Below are 25,646 nucleotides of genomic sequence, written 5' to 3'. Positions count from 1 at the left end.
GTCCCAGTTTCCCTCGGTTAGCAATCTGACTCCTTTATGCTTCAGAGTACGTCCTATCTTCTTCTGTCCACGGTTGCCCCCGTTTGCCTCATTAAATGAATGTGCTGTACGAACTGCTGCCCCGTCTGTTGAAAGGTGGTCGTCCGGCTACTCCTTTCCCCTGTGATCATCAATGTTTACAAATTTTAGGTAGTCTTTGATGAGCCAGCCTTTCCACATGATCCAATTTATTTTTCTTCAACCAATTATTTCAGACAATAGAACACAGCAATCAGTCGTCCTTTTCTTCCAGATTAGGCACATCTGGATTTCATGGCATCAATGCACGTCCTAGTTCGTCCGTTTCTGGCTTCTGTCACAGTTCGTTCAGGACTACTGCACAATGAAGGTAGGCTTTGCAGAGAACACCTAAACTAAACCCTTTGGTGCTTTCATGTCGGTTAAGGTTTAATTGTATCCTTTTTTCTAATCCTCTCAAAGGTTTTTGACAAATCAACGAAGCACAAGTAGGCTGTGCTATTAAACTAGCTTTCTCCGCAATCTGTCAAAGCGCGAATACCATCTATCCTGCCCCTGTTTTCCTGAATCCTTGCTGCTGTTGTGCTATTGACCTAGCTTTTCTTTTATTCGATATGTGTCAAAGCTCATTTTCCTTAATTCGATGAAGCACTTCAATAATTGCTAGATCCACCCAGCCAAGTTTCGGCCTTCTGTTACATCCCACTATAAATTTTCTGATCACAACTCTTTACCTCCCCTTTCACTTTCACATAAGCATACATTCCAGAGAACTAAGTTCAGGAAAGACTGACTAGCGTACTTTTGAAGTTTCACTAGCTACTGCCATTTGTGCCGTAGTTATTTTGATAGCCGAATAACAAAACCCACCTACTATTTCTTGTAATCTATTTCCTAATCAATTCCCAGCATCAAACTATTTAGCTTTGCCGTATTCCATTACCGGTTTCCCTTGTTAATCTACATCAACTTTTTTGAACAAGCTATGCATTTTGTTCCTCTCAAGCCACGGATCTTTCCGCGGTGGGGTGGCATAAGTGCCTCAACACCACGCCTAGCGTAGGTACAACCACAGCGGGGAGAAATTTGGACAGGGAAGACTAAACTTGTTTCTGAAGAGGGACAGCAACATTTTCGGTAGCTGTAGGGGCAGCAATTTGGATGAACCATTTGACCTTTAAACATTCTGCAACATGGCCTTCCTACTAGAAACAATTTTCCGACGATCCGCTTACTAAGTTTGTAGTTTGACTTACGACCTCATTATCTAATAGCGTTTTTTAACTAATTCCCTTTCCAAAATTCCGTTTTGTTTCTTTTAGCTCTTAATGTGCAGGTCGGATAACTAGGGCGAGAGACTGCAACCCTGCCTCATTCCCTTTAACTACTGCTCCCCTTTAAAGTTCTTTGAAATGACTGCAATCTCGTTTCTGTACAAATTGTAGATAGCCTTTCGCTTCTTGTTATGTCTGGTAGCTTTATAGCTTCGAGTTTATTCCTATCAATTTTGTCTAAAGCATTTCATAATGCTATAAATTTCTTCCTACCTGTCTGTAGTAGTAAGCATTGCCTCACGTGTTATGTCTCAAATGGCTGAGCACTATGGGACTTAACATCTGAGGTCATCAGTCCCCTAGAACTTAGAACTACTTAAACCTAACTAACCTAACTAACCTAAGTACATCGCACACATCCATGCCCAAGGCAGGATTTCAACCTGCGATCGTAGCAGTCGCGCGGTTCCGGACTGAGCGCCTAGAACCGCTCGGCCACCGCAGCCGGCTGTTTTGTTTTTCTGATTTTCCCGGAACCCGAAGTGATCTGTTCGAAGTCAGCTATTACTCATTCCGCTCTACAGGTTACTGTTTTAGTGTTTCCGAATGATAACTTTCGGAACTAATGATATGGTAATACCTGTCAGTACGTCACGTCTTCGGTATTCGAGGTATTCTACTTATCACTTTCCACAACATTTGGTAATTAGTGCTCTTCCTGAGGCAGCCATTTCACATTACGAATATCTGCAGCAAACTGCTTTCCGTTAAAAAAGTATTCCGTATTACAGAAAATCCACGCTTCTCGATGTATGTCGTTATTTGACGAAGTAGCAATTTCACATCTATCTAGGTTGGTGTTGAAGGGACCAAACAGCAAGGTCATCAGTCCCTTGTTTCAAATGTGGTCCATTCCGATAGTGTGACATCTCAGCAAAGTCAAAACGATAAAAGGGAAATGGCTAACAAATATAAAAGGGCAGTCATGTTGTCAATGGTAAAAACAAAATGAGGTAAGTCAGCAAGAGAGCGAACCCAACGCTATGCTAGAGGCAGGAAACCACCTCTGAAGCAGCAGAAGCAAGACCACCTGCGACTTAAAAGGTGCAACCGCTTGACTGTAGAAGTGCGTATGGGAAAAGGAGACTAATCAATCCTAAAAAATAATAAAAACAGTAAAAGGGGAAGAAAAGAGGATCTCGGCCAGGGAGGGGAGTCGGGAATCTCCCAATACGGCTTACAGTGGGAGATACCCCAACACTCACCGCCCTGCCCCAACACCAGAGAGATTAAAAACCTTAAAACTGAAAATAAAACCCACTTTTCCGGAGGAAACCAAGAACCAGGTCGTCCATCCGGGAATCGTCAGCCAACATAAAAGGTAAAGTGCGGGGGAGTCTGTACTTAGCACGCAGATTCAAAAGAAGGGGGCATTCAACCAAAATGTGGGCTACTGACTGGAAGGATCCACAACCACGAAGTGGGGGTGGCTCATCACGCAAAAGAAAACCATGGGTCAGCCTGGTATGGCCAATGCGGAGACTACACAGTGTCGTCGAGTCCTTTCGAGAGAGACGAAAGGAAGAACGCCACGGGCCTGGCGTCACCTATCTAGGTGATTCGTATGAACTTCAGGAATGTTTCTGCTCGAATAATGAAGACTCAGGGTGACTGGAGCCGTTGAACGTAACGAGTTGTGGCAAGTAATGCCCTGTTCTTCCACATGACAGAAGGTGCGAAGCAGCCTTACCCCGCAGTGGAGCGACGTGCGGGCCCGCTGCCTGTGACAAATCTGTGCGCTATTTTCACGTGCGCGCCGCCTCTGAGTAGGAGCCGTCAGCAGCAACAGTGAGCGCCAGGTGCGTGGAATGCAGCCGGCGTGCATGGGCCGTTACCCCGTCTGGGCCGGGCCGGTCTGGTCTGGTCCCGGCGCACAGCCGCTGCACCGGGCTGTCCTTAAGGTCAGGCGCGGACGTTTCCCTCGCGGCGACCGCCAGCTGGCATCGCCATCGCGTCCCATGCAGCCCAAAATGTCAACAACCTGACGCTGCCAACAGCCTCTTGTGTCAGTCATGAGAGGGAACAGTTTCACTTTACGCTCAGACATCGGCGCTGGTACTTCGTAAACTTTTCGTAGCGACGATGCTTCGATCTGAGTCAGTCCTACCTGCAGAACTGTTTCACCTGTACCGTCTTTTGAACACAGTGGTGCCATTCCTTCCTTGAAATCTGCAAAGAAATACATCCCCTCTTTACGTTCATTTGTGTGGGCGGTCTATCATTGCCGAAGAAGATTCATAACGGGACTTAACTTTTAAGAAATCGGCGATAGAACGCAAGCGTGCCCGTATTTCTGAATGTATCCTATTTAAGCACGTCTCGGAGATGATCGTAGAAGTGTAAGATTTTGGACGATCAGTGACTAAAGGTGTAGGAAACATTCCATTCCAGACAAGTATCAGATTAAAGACTGAGGCTCCTTTCGCATAACTAGGCCTGTTGAAGTCCTACTGAATGTGGGAGCTTAAGGGGACGTCAATTAATTACGCGAGGGGGTTTTCTTTAAAATGTGGACGCCCTTCATGATATTTGATGAGATGAGGTGGTGCAGACCTCCCCACCCCCTCACGTGGGATTTACCCCGGAATCTGGTAAAACCAGTAAAAACGAATTTTTTGAAATATGTTGTAAACATCGATTAAAGCACCTTAGTAACACCATGTTCTTATAAAGCGTATTAGAAAGTTTTTGACAAGTGATTAGAAACACTTAAACATGCCAACCGTAAGTAGTATTCAGACAGATGGACAGAGGAATTCCAGCTTAGTTCCCTTCCACAAACTACTAACTTCTTGCTTGTGCGCGTTTCGACTCGTCGACACCACTGTCAAAGTTTTGATACAAACCATGTTGAACACGATGACATGGGCTTTATATGCATTTCAGAATATCGCAACTGAAAACTGACGAATACCCAGTGTGAGACCGGCGGGGCAGTGAATTCCCCCCGAACGGAATCTGTCACTAGTGCGGCAGTTATATCAAATCGGGGAATCCCATATTTCCCCATGTTTACGGCGTTCAATTAATTTAGGCCACAAAGACAGATAGCCAATGTAATATATCCTATGTCCCGGATTTATTCTGTAGAACAAAATGTTATTCGTTATGACAGTGTCTACTCTCAATAGAAAAGTTTACCTGAGATTTTCATTGCCGGCCAACCGACCCTCTCCCTTTCAGTAAAATTTGGTGAGGTTTCGATGGTCCCTCCCCACACTCTCCATTTTGAGCTAATCTAATAATGAGCGCAGAACTACACCATTATCAGCGCCCGCACAAATTCCCAGTCTTTTCACAGTCCAGCCTCGCCACTTTCCCGAATGATGAAATGAGGACAACACGATAATCCTGCCCCGGGCTGAGAAAATCTCCGATCCGACCGTGAATCGAACCCGGGACCCCGTGATCCAGAGACAAACGCTAGCCACTAGATCATGTAATTAATGGACACCCCCTAATTTGCTGAACGCTTATCAGAAACTGGGGTCGAGAGTAAGTTTTCCAACAGTGTTCAATTTGAAGAATAAACGTGCAGATTTTCTGCGTCAATTTGTTAGTGTCGATGATATGCGAGACCACAACTTTAAAGTCAGATACGAAAGCTTGCGATCTTGCACCAAAATGACGTCGATTGTTGCTGTGAGACAGGATACGGATCATGTTTTGGGACAGTTTCTAGCTGCTTTCCAATAGGATGAGACTGGCGAATATGTATTAACTAGAGTTTTTTGCCATGTGTCAGCTGACAGGCACATTAGGCCCGAAGTTTCAGCACGGCAGCTGCCCTCGTTATTCGGACTGACGCTCCGGGTCTCTGCAGGTAGGCAGCGACCAAATACGGAACCAGATTCCATTACGAGCCACTCCCGTTATGTCGCGCGAGCATTACCACCTGCTGCTCAGGAAGGGGGGGGGGGGGGCGCCGTTACTGCATGCAGGAAATCCTCTCAGCCATAGGCGTCAACGGAATGACGAGTCCAATTTTATACTCCATGGTACTCTTACTAAAATTTCATACAATACACCATTGTTCGTGCCTACACGTCTTCGTGCCTTTGACACTCAGACGCTGTAATCCTTTATGGAAAGGTGTTGCCATCTGGCAAAAAATTCAAGTGTAATTTAAGGAAACCACTCGTACATGCATGATCTTGCCTGCTTGTCACATTGTAATTTTTGTATTGGCCCATACCTCTAAATCTTTTTAACTGAAATAAATTTCCTAGAACAAAATCATGAAATAGAGGGTTAAAGACTCCCGCAGTGGCGCTGAACAATGTTGTTGAAGTTGAGATTTGCAGAATATTTTAGCTTTCTTCCAATAAGCTAAAAAATTCTGTTTTGTATTTCACAAAAATGACATTACTGAAGAGCGGTGAACTGAAGTTTTGTGCTGTCACAAAATTAATATCGTGTTAATTTTTTAGCTGTTGACTGGTAAACTATGTGGTTCTTTGGACAGCAGGTCATTAGTTCTATACTTGCAGTGGCTGTTATCCAGAGAATGTGTTCTGTGAATGGTCAAAATAAAACCATCTAGGTTTTTTTACGTTAGGAACTGTAGCGCGGAGGTATATGTACTTCAAAAGTTAGAATACTGCTCGTATTATATCCAGCAGCTCTTTAGCATCACCAGTTACTCCTGATACAGTGAACCCTGTATTAAGTCTTACGACGCTTTATGCACCCTACTAACAGAGCGGACTGTCGAACAGCTTTTCCAGGTTGAACCACGTACGTTGCTTTGCGACAGATAGTGGTTTCAAGCAGCTCACTGAAGTGAGTGAGAATTCAAAGAGAAAGATCGACCCCCTGGCGGAAGTGGCACAGTATGTTTGCCACTTCAGCACTTTACGCCATGCCCTGCACTATTTAGTTCAGCTGCTTAAACTTAAGTGTCACTCCTCAAGCACAACTTTTTTCGGGCATACGAAGCATATTTTACATCTTACATCATTGTGAGGCGGTAGCGATTTGTTTTCAGTTCGCTCGAATGTTTATCAAATTACGATAACACTAAACCATCCGAGACTTCAAGCAGTTCTCTCCAGTTAACACTACGTATTCTTATTGTATGAAAGGTCCGCCTGTAACGCAAAACCTTTTTCCATATAGACCCATACGGGTTTTAGTATCTTTGTGCCATCGACAGTGGGTTTCTTTCATTCAAATTAATTTCACATTACACGGTTACGCAGGACCCTCTGTACATTACGTACCAATAGCTTGCCATCTGGAAGTTTAGCTTTGACAAATGTTACACATTTTACAATTTTTTAAAATAGTAATTTTCACCTTCCTAAGTACGTTTTTTGGGAAAGTGAAGTTACTTCCAAACTAGAATTTTGTTAAGTACATAACATTTGCGCGTGGCTTAGTAACTCATGAGAACGCAAATGATTTGCCTAAGCTGTACTTGCAGATGACAAGCTATCAGTACATAATAATGCACAGAGGGTCCCGTGTGACTGTATAATGTAAAATTAAGTCTTGCACTCAAGAAAGCACTGACGATGGCACGAAGGTGCCGAAACATGTTTGGCTAACATGAAAGAAAATTACATGGTGGACCTTATATCCGATGCTGTCATCTGTAAACACGGCGAATACAAGAATAGCAAATCCAAGTGAATACTTGGTACTTAAAATTATATATTAAATAACAAAAGTATTTATTGGATTTGCTGCTCTTGTATTCGCCGTGTTTACAGATGGCAGCATCGTATGCAAGGTCCGCCATGTATTTTTTTTTCATGTTACCGAACACATGTCAGTCGTATTCGAAGTTACAGCAACTTGTCCAACGACGCGGCTGAAAAAACTATTTCGTCCTGGACAATACAGTTACGTTTTACTTTTTATTTGGCATCCAATTATGGTGTCTGATAAAGCGCTGAAAGGAAGTACCGTTGTGAGCAGCCTCACTTTATCCAGTGAGAACTGATAATCTTCCATCGGAACTTTCGCCCAGCCTTCACTGGATCCCTGCGTAGCAGCCAAATGCAGTGATGAAGCGAGATAATGCATATTTATCGTCTCACCGGTCAAGGCGCTCCGTGCCTAATGCAGTGAGCAAACCGCCACACCCCCGCTTCCAATACTATCTTCCACTTCTGTTTTGCCAGCAGAAACTCGCTGGTCCTTCGACAAATTCCTTTAAGCCCTTCAGCTGAATAAAACTGAAGCAACGATCTTGTGAACGGCTTCAGCATTTTAATGAAGTTCGGGCACTGCCGCCGTAATTGAAATACCGAATACAAACGCAGTTCCGCCATCAGGGCGTCACAGAGCGCGCTTTATCTGTGCGGGGTAAGTTCACCCACAATTCCTCGCGCGCGCCTTACTCCGACATTCAGAAGCAGAGGCCTCAAGAGCTACCCCCCCTGCACCCGCACTGTCGCTTCGTAATTAAGCCCGCGCTTATTTTCAGAAGATGCCACTTCTTTAACACCGTTCGCTGGCCCGGCCCGCTGAGGGTCATTAAAAATGCATATTTTAATCACGACAGATACTGCAGGCCCCTGTGAAAGCCAGCGCTTGCCCTATGCACTACGATGAACTAAGCGCAAAGGGAAAAGCGAAGGGATTAAAAAAGTTAAACTAAGCAAAGCTGAGCCAGTATTCCCTCTGAAGGAACAACTATTCCGAACGCTGCGCGCATCGAAGTACACGAACTACCTTTCAGATATCAAAATTTGATTAGTGTAAACTATTAGTCTCCCACCAGTCAACATTTTGAAACTAACATGCAGTTTTTTCTAGGTAGGCTAATTGGTTTGTCATATCTGCAGTATTTCCAACACTTCACGCATTAGTGGCAAACAAGACCAGTCTTCTTTTAGACACCTTAAACCCTTATAGGTGTGATAGGAAGTGTTACTTCTCGCACATGTCAAATATTCGGAAGTGTGTAGAAAATATAAATCTTAAGACTGCGAAGACCGATCGAAAGAGCGATCTCACGTGCTATTGCAAAGACAATCCACGTATTTCAGCTTTGTAGTGTGCTGATTCTGAAACCACGTATCGTTCTGGAGCGGTAAGATATAACTCATATTAAAGGAGTGTCGATCATAATCTATGATGAGTACGGTCCAACATTCCGTCGGCTTTTTACGGGTGATGTCTAAGTTTGGACTTCAAAACCAAAAAAATTGCTGTACCCCATTCACACTTCTCCAAAGGAACCATGACAGGTATCCTACGGGATGGGGTATGATACTGGACGCCTCCCCTGAAATCCTGGTCGTGCAGCGTAGCCTCAGGTCTAGGTTTGGTTGAAAGGTGAGAGTTGATTTACAGTTGGTAAAGCCAACGAATGCGAACACCAAATAAAGTAGGTTGCGGTAGAAATCTGAACTATAGGGTAGCGTGATGTTTACGCCCGTCCCCAAATCTAAAGACTTAACGCACTTTTGATTGTTAAAACTGCAGGAAATTCGGAACCCATTAGGTAATGGCCAAGGCTCCGACCAGCATTTTCATGCGTATTATGCACACATAATAAATTACGAAAAGTTTAAGGGGATGCACAACTTAACATTTAGTTAAAGTTTAACGGTACCTATTGTGCATCCACAAGATGGATCCTCCCCCCCCCCCCCCCCCCAACCATTACAATACACAGGTGAACGTCCGTATCCTCAAGTATTGCACTTTAACTGTTCTCAGTGTCAACTTTTAACCTTGAAGATCTCTACTTCGAACACACTTCATTTGCCTATCAACCACACACGCACACGTCTCATCGAGAACTGCAGGACAAAAAAATTCTTGAGTATGCAACGTCTTTAACAAGGAGTGAATGGAATTTTCATTATTCAGTAACAGTACTTCACATTTCTGCATCGGCTCTTTCAAATCGCCTAACTACTTCAATGACGTTGAAATATTCAACCTGCACACCTCAGACTAGAATATTGCATTGACACTGTTCACCTGGCCGGAAGTACCGTCTAGTCGATAAAATTGAATCCTCTGTAACGTTGAAGTGCGATTTCTGTGATTACCGATACTTCGGACGAGTTATCTAAAACTCACGGCGACAAACTAAAAGAAATCTCATTTTGATGTTGTGAAGAGATACAAGTTGAGAATTTGTAAACTACGTTTTTGCACTGTGACAAATCGCAATTAAAAATAGCATTCACCAAAAAGTAGCAAGTCTCAAATCACTGATATCGGCGATACAGTTTGGCACATCCTAGTGATCGTAAGTGCGCCGTGCGAGACTGCGTGGAAGATAACCCCATTCCTCTGACAGCGCGGAGAGATGTGACAACAGCGTGGCGGAAACAACCCTTGGAACGTGTCACGACCTGTCTACACACGCGCAATTCACGGCCATTACGCATCCCTTGGTCTCATCTGGAATTTCCGGCTTTTTCTGTGCCCCCTAAACACGCCAGCCAACTGGGCGCAATGTTTGGAGAGTGTTCGTCGCGCTTGTAAAACCCGTCGTACCCAATATTACTATACCTCGATATTTAGCTGTGCAGGAACACGGCGCCCAAGATATTTTAAATTTTTAGTTTTATCGATTTGTAATTCTGGATTAACATTGTGCCACAGTGTCCGCCGTAACGTATCCAAAACTAATTGAAATACGGTATCAGAATTATTAAAGTTAGAACCATAAAATTACAGAATGAAAGCATGCAGCATAACAAAGAAAACTGGCACGAAGTACCAAACATGAATTTCGAACGCTGCGCATAGCAGTTTTTATAATAGGTTTGCTAAAAAATCAAATTTAATTTAAAAAGTGATGCTTATGAATATGCATTGAAAATGTTGGCCTTATCTTTATGACAACGCAAATGGAACGGAAAAGTTCTCTGGATGCTTTTACAATAAAGCGAAATGCATCTGGTGACTATAGTACGCTATAGAAGGAAAAAAGCTAAACGTTTTACGATTCTTTTTATCAAATATGACAAACCTTTCAGTTAGCACTCGCTGGTACAAAGCCGCTGCATTAGATCAGAGATACGCATCCCGTACATCTCTGCTGTGTGTGTTTGAAATCAACATTACTTCACAAGACGGATTGAACAAAGCCAAGTTTCTGCCATTAAGTACTAGCGAAACGGTGCTGTTTGAATTTTTCTGGTTTTCTGATGTATTCCTGAAATAAGCATCGATTACTGATTACTGATGGAGTTCAATTATTGTCGTACTTCCCAACTGTATTCGTTTGAATAGTCGGCTACGTGAAATCTTTAGTTTGGACCATTGCACCAGTATCTACAGTTCTACCTGCGCATCGTTTCACAAGCGTCAAAATTCCGTTAAGCTACATTGAGTTATTTATTGCATCACTTCCACAGGAGTTTTGAGAAAGCATTTAATTTTCAGACGATTCCTCAAACATATGCATCAAATGTGTTATGCTGTTACATTAAACGAGATTCAGTTCTATCCGATTTTTATACAAAATAATAGTTTCCTTTTATGATGTTCAAAATGGCTCTGAGCACTATGGGACTCAACTGCTGAGGTCATTAGTCCCCTAGAACGTAGAACTAGTTAAACCTAACTAACCTAAGGACATCACAAACATCCATGCCCGAGGCAGGATTCAAACCTGCGACCGTAGCGGCCTTGCGGGTCCAGACTGCAGCGCCTTTAACCGCACGGCCACTTCGGCCGGCTTTTATGATGTTCATTAAATCTAGTGCACATACTGAAACATCAAGATATGGAGCGGAGAAAAACTGCGTAAATTGCTCTAGTGAGTGAGATAATATGAAGGTGATCTGTTAGGGAGTATGGTAGGTGATGTGATGTGATTTGGGGAAGTGTCACAGCGAAGTGGCGCCTGAATAATTTGACTGCTAGGTCTGGAGCCAGGAAGTTCAGTGCTTACTTTATGTTAGCAGCAACAATGAACCGAAATAAAACTATGATGGCACTAATACATGCGCTTTGCTTTTTAGCGTGTCACCCAGGGAAAAGGCCGTTTCCGAGGGAAGTAAAAGTTACATTTAAGAGATTGAAAGTTGTGCATAGTTATTTTGTTTTCATATCGATGAAAGTGCAAATGAGACATTGACTGCAATTAGATGCTTCTTAACTGCTCCCCTGAACTGGTGGTTATTCGTTTGCTTTAGAAGATAGAGACGAAAATAAAAATTTAAAGGCGTAGCATTTAGCTTCAGTTTCCTCCAGATACCAAAAGCTTCAATGTCAAACATTCAGGAGAAAAATGTTTGTTGCATAGCTATAGGTATGCGTTTGACTTCCACTTCAAGGCAAAGGTTCTAACTTTCCTTCGTACGTCATCAGTAGCAACATTAGTACTGGGGTTTTTTATTAACAGAAGACCATGCGATAAATTTACTTTCTGCGGTAATTTTTTTACGAGATCTTAAGACCCATTATTCAGTTTGAAATGAAATCCAACTGAACAGTTACTTCTATTCGGTACCAATCTCTTGTTTTGAGCCTGTACTTTATGTCAAATAGCGTTTCAACATTTGTGTGTCTGAAACAACCGTACCTGTGGAATGAATTATTACTTTGCACATATCTTACACTACAACCAAATGCCACACCAGATATCACCAGTTTATGAGCAGCTAAATGAAAACGAGAGAATTTATTATTTCAAAAGTAATCGCCTTAATATATTTTTCCCACTCTGGGACAAGATAGTCAATGTGTCATGCGGACACTGCAGAAAGTGAAGCGCGCCATCACGTCCAAACGTCCAAGTATGTTGAGTGACGGCATCATCCTGCCACAGGATAATGCCTGCTCACATACTGCCGAGGTTGTGGCGAGTACGCAGCCAAAGTTTCGTTGGGGACCTCCTGTACATCATCCGCACAGCCGCGATCTCTCCCTATGCGATTTCCATATGGTATCTCTGATGCCCTCAAAGAAGAAATTTGTCGTCGCAGATTTGCTTCTGATGAAGAGGTGCACGCCTGGGTACAGTAATGGTTCTGTAAGCAACCGCAAACCCTTTTCCACGAAGGCATTGGCCGTCTCGTCTCCGTGGGATAAGTATTAACAGTTTTGGCGATTACTTTTGAAATAGTTTACCTTTTTTCTATCTGTCGACTAGCCCTTACTATAAAAACAGTTAGTGAAAGTATGCACGATAAAAAAAGAATTGTATTGACCACCTGCATACATCACACCTACCGGATGATCGAGATACTGGTTTCAGTATAATGAAGTCATGCCTCAGTTTATATTAAAATCCGCCATGCTTAAATTTCGACAGCTACTGCGGCTAACTCTTTCACAGCCAATCTGTTGTGCATACAACTGCTGTGGCTATTTCTAACGAGGCAATTATCTGATTTCCTTTAGTTCAGACGACCATAAAGTTCATAAATGCGACTCAACGATGAAGACGCTTCATACACTTTGCCACACAGCCAGAGACGCGCCTATAGACAAGTGCTGTTTGTAAAACTAATGTATTGCGTTAATTCTGATAAAAAGTAACAGCAGTCAGCCGCTTAATACCTTTATTTAACAGAAACAGGTAGTGAAGTTAGCTGTTTCGAACAAGCAGTTTCCTTCTCAGATGGCTGGTTAAGTTTATAATTACATTTAGCTTTGACTCTACATGGTATGTTGGCAGTTTTCGTTGTGGCGAAAGCTCCTTGGAGTGGTGTTGCCCTGCAGCAAATAAAACCGGACAAGTTCGAGTAAGATTCACTGTGAGGGTTCTGTACGCAATAATTATGTATATAATTTCTTGTGTCTCAGAGGCCTGGTGCAGGTCTATCCACTTTACGACACTTCGTTGACTTGCGTGTCCCTGTATCTATTCCAGTTATTCAATGGGGGAAAAGGATTTTACAGTTTAACTTTGAACCCGAACCGGTTATTTCCGGAGACCTCACGTAGTTGAGGTTTGAAGGCTGGGTTAAAACGAAGACTGAAAAATCTTACTGCGACCGAGATGAGACACCACGACTTCTGTTACAAGGCACGAGCTTTACCGCTGGACGACCAGTCTCGACATTTATACAGGTAGTTCATATGTTTTGAGTTTATGAATATCATTGTGACACCTAAGGCCCTTATCTTTTGTATTGACTTAAAAGCTGAAATGTTTTACATCGCCAAGGGACTGCAGACCTTGCTGCCTGAAATTTCAACTGTAAACCTCAACCGGTTCCTAAGGAAAACGGGTCTCAACAGACACGGAAGATCAGTTTGCATTACTGAGAAATGTATGAGCACACGTGGCAATACTGATCCCATGACTTATCTTTCAAGATTTGTTAAGGAAAGGCAAACCTACGTTTATAAAGTTTGTAGAATTTGATGAAGCTTTTGACTGGAATACTCTTTGAAATTCTGAACGTAGCAGGGGTAAAATACAGGATCCAAAAGGCTATTTACAACTTTTATGGAGACAAGATGGCGGTTTTAAGCGTCGAGGGTCACGAAAGGGAAGCAGTGGTCAGCAGGGTATGAGACAGGGTTGTAGCATATCGGCGATTTAATTCAATCTGTGCACTGAGCAAGGAGTAAAGCAAAACTGAAGAAAAATTTGAGAGAGGATTTAGAAGTTCAGGGCGAAGAAATAACTTCTAGGTGTGCCGATGACATTTTAATTCGGTCAGACTGCAAAGGACTTTGAAATAGGAGTTGAATGGAATTGGCAGTACCCTGAAAAAGAGGATATAAGATGGACATCAACAAAAGCAAAACAAGGATAATGGCATATAGTCGAATTAAATCAGGTGATGTGAGGGAATTAGATTAGGAAATGAGAAAGTAGATGAGTTTTGCTATTTGAGCAACGATGATGGCCGAAGTAGAGAGGATATAAAATGTTGACTGGCAGTGACCACAAAACTGTTTCTAAAGAGATATTTGATATCTAATACAGATTTAAGTGTCAGGAAGTCTTCTGACACTACTGGTATGGAGTGTAGTCATGTACCAGAGAGACAAGAACGGAACAGAGGCTTTTGAAACGTGATGCTACAGAGGACTGCTGAAGATTATATCGGCAGATCACGTATTTAATGAGAAGATACTGAACAGAATTGGGGAGAAAAATGTGGCACAGCCTGACTAGAAGGGGAGCCGATTAGTAAGTAGGACACATTCTGAGATGTCAAGGAATCGCCAACTGGGTTGGAAGAGTGAATAGAGTGTGTGTGTGTGGGGGGGGGGAGAGGAGGGGGGGGTGAAAAGATATGAATGCATTAAGCAGAGTCGGAACGATGCAGGCTGCAGTAGTTATTGGGAGACGATGCTTGCACAGGATGAGTAGCATGAAGAGCTGCATCAAACCAGTCTTCGGACTGAACACAACAAGAATCTGTATGTTTACAGTTACCGTCTGCATGCGATTTTCAGCCAAAATGACAACACCTGTGAGTTACTTCAATCTGATTATTTTTCAGTGCATTTTGCTGGGCACTGGGTAAGTGGAGATGTTCTTTTCAACCCATGTCCCGGTTCTGCTATCATGGTCAAATCTTGGAAGAGAGAATCCGCGGGACGAACTGATGCGATGGAGAGAGAGTGCTTGTGTGTACGGGCAGACGCGTGATCGGGGCCCGTTGTGTGTGCCGTGCGGCAGCGAGATGTGGCAACGGGGGCCGCGCGCCCTCCCACCACAAAGGCAGCTGCCGGCGCATCTGGCTCTGCCCGACCTGGCCAGGCCGGGCACACCAACCCTCTCCTCCACGGCCGCGTCGCATTTACACTGCCAACACCATACACACGTGTGCACTCAAATTCTTCGAGATTGTTGAGTAGCGATTTCAGTCAGACGATTTGACAACTGGCTACTGTACGTACGACAATTAACAACTGAAGGCTCTCGTACCAGAAGGCTCGTTTCGTTTCCTAAGTGTTTTGTAACTTAACTAAAATCGCGAACTTTCTTTTTCGATCACAAAAATTGGTAACATTCGTCCCATAACCGATTTAATTGCTAAGTAATGCACGTCCATTTAATAGTTTAGAATGTGTATACTCTGACCCCGTAAATGGAATTTCACTTCCATGCGTCTGTTTGCAGATCCGGAGTTAAGCGACTTCATTTGCACGTCGATAAGCCTAAAATATCTACAGAAAGTGCGTGGGAAGAGTCTCTTGATTTAGGAGCCCAATCAAATCAATATGTTGAAAAAATGTTGTACAGCTTTGTGTTACAATCTTTATGTCTTATCTAATGAGCTTTCATTGTGCGAGTGCATGTCGTACGCGTAGTATGTTCTGCCTCAATGCTGCACAAGTCTCACATGGGGAGAGTCTTATTTTAACTTTGGAAAACAATGTTTGAGACTTGGTACCAGTTCACTAACTGGTAACTTCAGAACGTGCGAAATTTTCGAACCGTCTCTAAAGTCAGTTCTGGCAGATTGCTACTTTGTTCCCCTTCCTCAAATCTTCAGCCTTACGTGTTTTGCTGTGTTATATTATTGCCTTTTTTGTTTCTTGTTGACACGCATGTGTTAGGATATCCTACATCGCACCTCGTGAATTACGTACCCGTTTTCTTCAGTATAGTACAAACTATGTTCACAAGAACGAGTCAGCTTAACGATCCAAGATTTGATGAAATCTAGTCGTCAGTGGATGGCGGAAGATTTCAGTGTTAAATCAATAGAAAGGAGAAAGACTTACTACAGCCAGTGATCACATTTCTGCTCGTGAACAGGACCATTCAGGGGAAGAACTTCAGGACAGCTGTAATGGGGACCTTTGTTCCTCCAGTGCAATAAAAGTGCTGGTTAAAACTCACGTGTTCTCGGTGGTGGTAAACAAAAATTAAGGCCACAGCGATGAACATTAATCTTCCAGACTTTTTGTACTTACCGAGGGCAATTTTAGTGTGCAAGTGTAAACGCTGGAAGTTTTATGCGAAAATTTACGTGCTATAGAGATACCATTTTTCAGAACGCAAAATTCAGCGCTCTGTGTGCACTACTCAAAAAACCACACCAAAGCATGATTTTGTTTGATTAAAAGTAAAATATAGCAGGTTTTATTCGTGCAACAATGAGTACTTCATATAACTTTATTTGAATTGAATTGCGCCTTGAAACACTGTTTAAACATAAAGGGTCTCAAAGACCCCCACCTCAACATACGTTACACTCAAGTCACATCTTCAGTTAAAGGTTAGGAATCAACTGACTTCGTAGTTCTCTATTACTCGCCGAATTTTTCGGTTCCACACTATTTGTTATCTAACCACTGTGGCTGTAAAGTAGTTTTAATGGTGGTAAATAAAACGTCCCACCCCGCCCCGCCAAATCTGCGATTGGTGTGTCGCTGCAAAGTCAGTAGTGGAAACTAACGCTACTTTTAAATGCAAGAAACCATGAACTCAGATTCAATGTAAATTTTTATGAAAACTCATTTTTGGGGCATACTCTGAACTACGACTTTTTACAGCTAGTACCGATGAGTGGAAAGTAAGTGCACAGAAGTCTGTTCCAACTACAGATCAAGTTTCGGGTGCGTTGCCTGGATGATTCTGCGACCACTTTATTATTTCATATTTAGCAATGTGAATGGAGGTCCACTTAAGATACGTCGTCGTAATTACGTATGTAACTTACCTGACTTATCTCCGTTAACCACCTATACGAACCTTCACGGGTAGAAATTCCGACCCGCGACATGTACAGCAGTCATCTGGTATATAGTCTGCATGGCATATGTTTACCTCACTGGCCGAGACACTTCGACATTTTCGCCTACACCCACCCGCATTCAGAACTGCGAGTCATAAGAACTCGGCGTGCTTTCCATAGTGATGCATGGTTTTATATAGTGGTCACTGTTTCAAACTCATGATCGGTTCATTTCATCCTGACTAGGTGCACCTCAATCATCGTAAAGTTCCACTTACCCCTTTCTCGCGGCTACTAGCTACGAAGTCACAAAGGCCGTATCCGATTTCCAGTAGTTCCACGTAATCTCATCACACGAAGTATTAGACACCCTCTTGAAAATGCAGGCTGGCCGCTTTTGAGCGCTGTAGGTATAGAACCGATACCAGAGTAAGTGACCCACCAACGCGTAAGTCAGTAATGGTAGTGGCATATATGCCGTTTGTCTGGAATAATCGCGTATGTGGAGGTACGACAATTGCAGAACGGCGCCATGCTTGAAGGTGCATATGTACACGCCTCTAATGAGAGTGCCTGATTTGTAAGTGCACAAACGCGTACTGCCCATCGCATCTACGGGGAATTGTGTGCCACTCAGTACATTGTTCATGTACAAACATCCAATGTAATATCACTGCCGTAAACAAACCACAACAGTACCGTGACACGGTCAGGCAGTCGCTAGCGGCTACGGTTAAGCCAGTGTGTGTAAATATAGCGGTGTTAACGTTTACATTCGGCTCGTGACCTCGTGGGCGCCTGCGTGCCATTGCGTCCGCTTCTCTCTCTCTCTCTCTCTCTCTCTCTCTCTCTCTCTCCCTCCCTCCCAAATAAAGTTAATTACCCCAGGATATACCACCACCTCTGGCCTTGATTCAACGAGGGCAAACAGCCAGTATTTACCAATGCTCAACAGGCTTTTCATCAAACTGCCACCGATTACATCGTAAATCGCATACAGATCAAGTTTTATTGATGTAAGTGTGGCTAAGAAGCTGGAGGTTTATTCTACTGGTAAAAACTTTTCCATATTTACTGTATAATTCGCAGGTTATACAACCTATTTAAGAGCCAGCCTTCAAAGCTAGCTCATGGACAACAATTTTGAGACTGTTACTGCTTCCTGTAATTGTATGTAGCTTAGTTCTACGTTTAGTTTTGTATGGGAGTACTGGCAGTTGGATCTTGCACACGTGTTAAATTAAGAAAATATTCTTCTCTTTCAAACCTTTTAATTTCTCGCGGTCGACAACTGTACGAGCTTTTTCAATTTTGTGCTAAAACTATTGCATCATACGCGTAGTACAGATACAGTTCATATGTTTTGTCCACCTACAAGGCACGGCTTTTGACCTGACACTTCCCCCAAAGCATGTTTGTATTGAATCTTTTAGGGGTGGGCAAAAAACCACCTGGCTTGCCGACTACAGTGATTGATAAGCCGCTGTTTTTACAGTAGCTTTACAGTATCTGGCAAAATTTCTGTCAACAAAGTCACAAGTAGCAATTAAAAGTAACTTAACGTTTACCGTTCAACGCTATATGCCGTCTCATGGTCAACGCCCATACTTCATTCTACGAATTTTGTGCCTGTGATCGAAGGAATGATCCAAGAAGCTAATTCGCTATGATAATTTTACATTGATGTTTTTCCTGGCAGCAGCACTGAAATCCGTTGTGTAGCGTAGTCCTAGATCTAGACTAGGTTTAAAGGTGAGCGAACTAATCTGAATTTCAGAAGATGTGAGATTGACATACAGGGTAGCCCAATGTTTACGTTCGCCCTATATTTAAACAAAGTTGACGCACTTATGATCATAAAAACTGCCAAGTAAATTCAGAAAACCAGTTAGGTGATGGCCAATACTTAGTATTTTTTCCATGCGTATTGACACATCTTGCAGAAACTACGAGAAATTGAAGGGAGATCCGCTACGTAACTTTTCGCTAAAGTAACAGTACTGGTAGTGTATTCACGAGATGGATATTTCAATACTACAGCACACAGGTAAACTTTTGGATGTTCAATTGTTGCACTTAAACTATTCCCGAAGTCAACTTTTACTGGTAGATCTGTACTTTCCACTCTGCACTTGCAAATCTTCAACCATAAAACATAACCAAATCTGTAAAAAACTATATGGCGGAAATTTGCAACGATCAGTTCTAACAGGAGAGTTGAATTTATAATTCACTCTCCATGCATTTCATATTTATCATCCCTTTCAAATGTGAATTTCACGCTTTACAGGCGCGGACATATCAGGGCATTAACATATTCACTTTAAAAATGGCTCTGAGCACTATGGGACTTAACTTCTAAGCTCATCAGTCCCCTAGGACTTAGAACTACTTAGAACTACTTAAACCTAACTAACCTAAGAACATCACACACATCCATGCCCGAGGCAGGGTTCGAACCTGCGACCGTAGCGGTAGCGCGGTTCCAGACTGTAGCGCCTTTACCCGCTTGGCCACCCCGGCCGGTCACGTTCATTTAACAAATCTGAGTTAGCAGATATACCTTCCAGTGTCCGTTAGTTGCTACTTGCGACTAACAGCGTAACATCTAAGGTGATTGAATGACGGAAATCGCATTTAACATTCCGGGGAAACTAGTAGTGCTATTTTGAACTGTAAGAAACCGCAACTAAAAATCGCAGTTACGCAAAGGTAACAATCATACTGACTCAGGAAAGTCGCTGCTTAGCCCATCCTAGAAGCTTTTGAATGGAGCTCGTTTCCTGCCACAGGAATGATGGTAGCGAGGTTGCTGGGGGGGGGCATTATCGGCTGGAACTGGTCCGGAATCCAGCCGGTGGCCTCCCTGCAGGCTCACGGCCCCTCCTGAGGTAATCTCGGGCAACGCATCGTATCTGTTGGCTCTTCCACCCGCCACGCCCCTCCTAATCCGTCGGCAAACACATCACTTCCATCAATGTTTGCCCTCGTTACAGATAATCCCTGTGTAGTATACTGGAATGCAACGCTTCCATCCTATCTATGGTTGAGACTGATGCTTCTCGCTACACACATTTGAAACTATGGCAGTCATGTGTCACAGGGTTTCCTCCAGAAACAAAACCGCTCCCATCAGCTCAAAACTGATTCAACACCGCTGTTACTTTCTAGGATTGTTCCTATTGAGAGTTGCCCCAGCTTTCATTCTATGAACTGACATCCAGTGAAAGTGGCTTCCGAAACGCGGTGTATCTACATCTGTACTTCGCAAGCTACTGTACCACTGCTGGTCATTCCCTTTGTTGTTCCACTAGAAAATTAAGCGAGGGAAAAATTGTTTACGAGTCGGTAAGAATCCTAATGTATCCCGTCTGCGCGGTCTTTCTGCGTTATGCACATTGGAGGCAGTTTATTCTGCAATTAGTTTCAAACGCCAGTTCTCTAAATTTCCTTGTTAGTCCAGAATTGACACACTCCTGGTTTGGAACTTCCTTGCGGGCTCTACCGTCCAGGAAGATTCGAATCAGCGTACACTACGCTGCAGAGTGAAAATTCGTTCTGAAAACAATCCTCCAGGCTGTGGGTGAACCGCCACTCCGCAGTAACCTTTGTTCCTCGAGTCCTAGTCCTGAGAAACGTATGCAAAATAATTTGCGAAGTTTAAAAAGGTAGAAGTAAGGCTGTGAGGCTGTATCGTCATGCTTTATAGCTCAGTCTAGAGCACTAGCCCGCAGAAGGTAAGAGGTTCGAATACCGGCCTCGGGTAGAGTTTCAACTTGCCATCAGTTTTTTTTCCTCAATAGTGTTTCGCGAACAGAACGTCGTCTTCTCTACTAGGATTCGCATTTATTTTCCGAGCATTTCAGCTACGTTGTCCTGATCGAACCTACCGGTAACCTATCTAGCAGCACGCCTCTTAATCCGTTCGACGGATGCCAAGCACTGGACAAATACTAAAACATGGGTCCTCTATGGGGCGTCCTATAGATAAGGAACACTTTCCTAGAATTCTTTCAATAAACCTAAGTATCATTTACATTCCCTACAACTGACATGTGAACAGTCCATCTCTTTGCAAGGTTACGCCTAAATATTTAATCGAGGTGAGAAGCACAGAAGATCATTTGGCAATGTTGAGAGAACTGATTGATAAACGTAACAGGATCGAGTAGAGACTGTACCCTGAACCTTTAGTTTTGTGTCGTTTACACGCTGAGCCACCGAGTCCCAGGGGAGTTAGAAATAGTGCGAAAATTGTTTTGCAGATTTAAGGAAGTCCATGCTTGTGCTAAACAAATTTGCGCTTTATTTAAAGGCAGTAGATAATGTTACTATTTAGCTTTGTCTATTTTTACATCTCAACGCTATGTATCGTTCCTTAGTTAAATGGCGTGAAGGTCTACCAACACTAAGAAAAACAGAAGCTTGAGTTTTGTGGCGCCGAGACTGTAGGAGTATCCCTAAACGTAATTCCATGCTAGGGGAACTGATGATAGCCTTTCAGTGTAGCGTTTATTGCCACTGCTTGTACTAACAGCAGTACTTTGTCCACTCTTATCTTCTGCTGTCCATTTCCTTCCCTGTGCTTTTGGAATTAACGTCCTGTGCGCGCGTCCTCATAGATCGTTAGTATTTTCGTAATTTCGTCCAACTGTTTCGCGTGTTTGTATACTTGCGTCTTAAATGTTTTTCCTGTTGTATTTTCTAACGTCTTCCACTCAGTCTTTCCCTTTTCCTGATTTTTCTTTTGTATTTATCCCAGAGTTTCTGATGCATGTGCATTCAGGCCGAATTACTCTCCCGTAATGGAGTTTTGCCTTTAAAAACTCTTTTCTACGAACCTCTTGTTAAAACTTTTATTGCGAAGTCTGACATAGAACTCGCCAGACCAAATACGGAATGTAATCTCTCGCAATCTCATAGTCCGTCTCTTAGGGGGAAGTACCGTGTGAGGCGGCCGGAATGAATGACACGATGGTGACGTCGCTTCCGCCGTGAAGTCAGCTTCCGGCGCTTCCTCGTTGAGATGAGGAACCGGCCGCTGCGGCGCTTCCTGCTAGCTGACCAGCCGCGGCCAGCTTCCACCCTCTGCTGCGTTCACACAAGGGAACCTCCCCATCGCACCCCCCTCAGATTTAATTGTAAGTTGGCACAGTGGATAGGCCTTGAAAAACGGAACACAGATCAATCGAGAAAACAGGAAGAAGTTGTGCAACTATGAAAAAAATAAGCAAAATATACAAACTGAGTAGTCCATGCGCAAGATAGGCAACATCAAGGAAAGTGTGAGCTAAGGAGCGCAGTGGTCCCGTGGTTAGCGTGAGCGGCTGCGGAACGGGAGGTCCTTGGTTCAAGTCCTCCCTCAAGTGACAACTTTACTTTTTTATCTTCGCAAAGTTATGATCTGTCCGTTCGTTCATTGACGTCTGTTTAGTGTGTTTTGCGACCGCACCGCAAAACCGTGCGATTAGTAGACGAAAGGACGTGCCTCTCCAATGGCAACTGAAAACATTTGATCGCAAGGTCATAGGTCAACCGATTCCTCCACAGGAAAACACGTCTGATATATTCTATACGACACTGGTGACGGCATGTGCGTCACATGACAGGAATATGTTGTTGACCCACCTGACTTGTACCCTTGGCGAATGGGTAAAAAGGTTCTTCTACCTTGCCCGATTTAGTTTTTCTTGTGGATGTGATAATAATCACTCCCAAAAAAGTGATGAAAACATAACGGACGGACAGATAATTGTCTGAAAATAAATTAAACTTTTCACTCGATGGAAGACTTTAACCAAGGACCTCTCATTCCGCAGCCGCTCACGCTAACCACGGGACCAAGGCGCTCCTTAGCTCACACTATCCTTGATGTTGCCTATCTTGCGCATGGACTACTTAGTTTGTGTATTTTGCTTATTTTTTTCATAGTTCCACATAACTTCTTCCTGTTTTCTCGATTGTTCTGTGTTCCGTTTTTCAAGACCTATCTACTGTGCCAACTTAACTAAATCTGAGGGGGGTGCGATGGGGAGGTTCCCTTGTTAGAACAACGTGCGTTCACGGCCACCTTGTTGTAAGGCTCTGCTGGAGACGTACGTGGTAATAAATGCCAGAGAACCGAAAGTTGTTCTGCTCCGACAGATGTCAAGGTTAAAATCAGATGGCGTTGGTAACTATATCTTACACTGGACATCTTGCGCAGTAACATACGACAAAACCTGCTTCATCTAAGTAGAATATAAATTTTCCGAATAGCGTTCTTTCAGATGAATGTAATGCAATACCACGGCATTACAAAATTCTTGGCTTCTGGGTCGTTTATTGCAAATTGGAGTACGAAGTCCTTTTTCACTTTACTGGGTAACTGAAATCAAAACACTTTTCCGGATTCAAGTGAAACGTTGTACCAAAACTGAAAGCACTGACGTTCACCCCGGGAAAGCGTATAAATCGTACCGAACGACTGGCTATTTTAGGTGTGAAACGACTGACGTGGCCGTATCTTAAGAATGAAAAAGCTTTAGACTAAGTGACTACAACATTTGTTGATGTGCACTAAATGCACATGCGGAAACTAATTTTTAACTGGTTTTGCGCACCTGTGTTACGAAAGGTTAAGTCTAATCCTCGTGAAAATTTATGATCAGCGATTGCTGGAGCGGACAAGGAATCTTTCATTACGCAAATAAGCTTGCTACAGTGAAAACATTTTAAAAACCATAATGCTTCACTACGCATGATGGAACAATGTTGTTGAAAACAGGCATCCTGTAGGAAGTGGATGAGAAAATATGAGAGCTCCATTTTGAAAGACTAGGTGCTAGCCAGTCCAATGAAATCTTTGTGGCAGTCTAACATGTTTGTGAACGTTCCCTTACGTTACTTTAGGGACAAAATTATCCCGGAAGAACACTACTGTATGAAGTCCATCTAAGTTTAGATGGGAAGGTTCATTTTTCCCTGAAATAGTCATCACCAGACTCAAAATTTCACATTTCGTATCTAAGCGTGGTTTGTACCGGCTTGAGAAAGCTATCTGAAGACCAAGCGATCTATAGAACTAGCAAAAACTTACATGTAAATTTTCTCTAAAATTTTATTTTTCTAAATTTATCGTCTCCGAGGCTAATTTCTGGGAAAAGAGTCCACTACCTTTATTTCACAAAAATTTAAATGTGACAATGATGCACTTTAAAAACTTTTCCCATAGGAAGTTTTGTTCAATATGCAGCATCTGTAGCAAATTTCACTTTATCTACAATTGTTGAGCACGAAACTTTTTCACTGAATTGAAGTTGCAGTAAATGCAGAAAAATGAGTTTATTAGCATTTATGCCAAAAATACGTACTTTACTGCTGGCCATGACCATACATTTGGTGTTTTTGGTCTCCACGTAGCTTAGTCTACCCTCCTAACGTGCCCTTTTGGCAATAACGTTCACTGACATTTCCGAGGTAAGAATGCGCACATCATGAGTCTTGTTCAATAGGTTTTCAGTGAAGCAACCTAGAACAGGTTCTAGTCTCAAGGTCCTGAAACAGTTTTACCATCAATGAACATCGATGAACATCGATCAATCATGAGGAAATTTACTATTATGTCTTCTGGAGTCTCTTCTGAATGAGGTTATTAAAGCTTCCGTTCGGGGTGTTTGCATTTCTTTGATGAGTGAGTAGTCGCATCGAAAATGGGGCCTCAGCCTTCCGTACCTTACAGATCTCTCATCTGTTGGTAGAAAATATCACATTCAATGACAGTCGTGTAGGAAAGTTGGGCGTGGACAGCGCATTGATTGAAACAAAATGGTTTTTAAATCATTTAACGCACGACTCAAAATCTGAAAGAGACGACTAGTCACCAATAAATTTTTATACAACGAATATCTCTCTCTCTCTCTCTCTCTCTCTCTCTCTCTCTCTCTCCACACGCTGAGATCAGCGGTAGGAAAGGTTTGTGATCCCTATACGGTACCAGGGAAGCGCTCCTGCGGGGAAATGGAGCAGGGCGTCAATTAGGAGGGCTGGGAGTGGGCTGGACCGCCCCTTGCTGATTATAGGGTAGGCGGCTGCATTCCTCAAGGGTGCGCGCCGATGCCCAAGCAAGGACTGCGCGCCATTACCTATTTGTGCAGCAACTGTGTGGTGGCATTAGCAGAATAAGGGTACTTACGATACAGCAGAGCCGCAAGACAGGCACTCACCTGAAACAACAGAATAACGTACTGAACTATTGAGGTAACATTATGAAGAAATCAATTTACACGCTGAGCTTTGTTCGAGCCGTTTCCATTCCTTGTTTCGTGACACTGATCAAAGTTCAGTTTCAACTGCCGCTCACAGTAATAGCATTTTAAAACAAGACCAAATTTACGGACTATACCTTGGTGTTATGTATACAAAATATTTGCTGTTGGTTTCAGCGCCACAGCCCCATTCTCAGCTTATTTTTGTAAACAACTAAGCTGGAACCTGTAGTCATCGCTACTTGCAAAGAATGAAACAAAATACTATCTGTGTAGAACTTTCAAAAACGTCATTCCACAGAAGCGTAAATAACTTCTTCGAAAATGTAAAATAGAGATGTTCATTAGAAACAACAAATGTCAATGCATTTGTAACAAAACGGGCACAGAATTTTAGAATGTATTATACAGGGCGTAAAGAAAAGGTATGGCCAAACTTTCAGGTAACGTTCTTCACAAGAATAAAGTGTATT

At 43.0% G+C, this 25,646-nt stretch overlaps 1 protein-coding gene and 1 long non-coding RNA gene across 2 annotated transcripts in view; both read right to left on the bottom strand.

Moving 5' to 3' along the window:
* Window positions 1-25,646, bottom strand: part of LOC126252607 (failed axon connections) — a 155,269-nt gene that overhangs the window by 82,653 nt on the left and 46,970 nt on the right. The gene's annotated exons all lie outside the window — the stretch shown is intronic.
* The window catches only part of LOC126252618 (uncharacterized), a 79,221-nt gene that overhangs the window by 33,710 nt on the left and 19,865 nt on the right, over window positions 1-25,646 (bottom strand). Inside the window, exon 2 of the long non-coding RNA XR_007545849.1 lies at window positions 25,101-25,131. This is a non-coding gene — a long non-coding RNA (uncharacterized LOC126252618). The remainder of the gene's footprint in view (window positions 1-25,100; window positions 25,132-25,646) is intronic.

Source organism: Schistocerca nitens, chromosome 1, assembly GCF_023898315.1.
Source record: "Schistocerca nitens isolate TAMUIC-IGC-003100 chromosome 1, iqSchNite1.1, whole genome shotgun sequence".
NCBI lineage: Eukaryota > Metazoa > Arthropoda > Insecta > Orthoptera > Acrididae > Schistocerca > Schistocerca nitens.
Note: the sequence above shows the minus strand (reverse complement) of the source record. Positions and strands in the feature narration are given on the sequence as shown.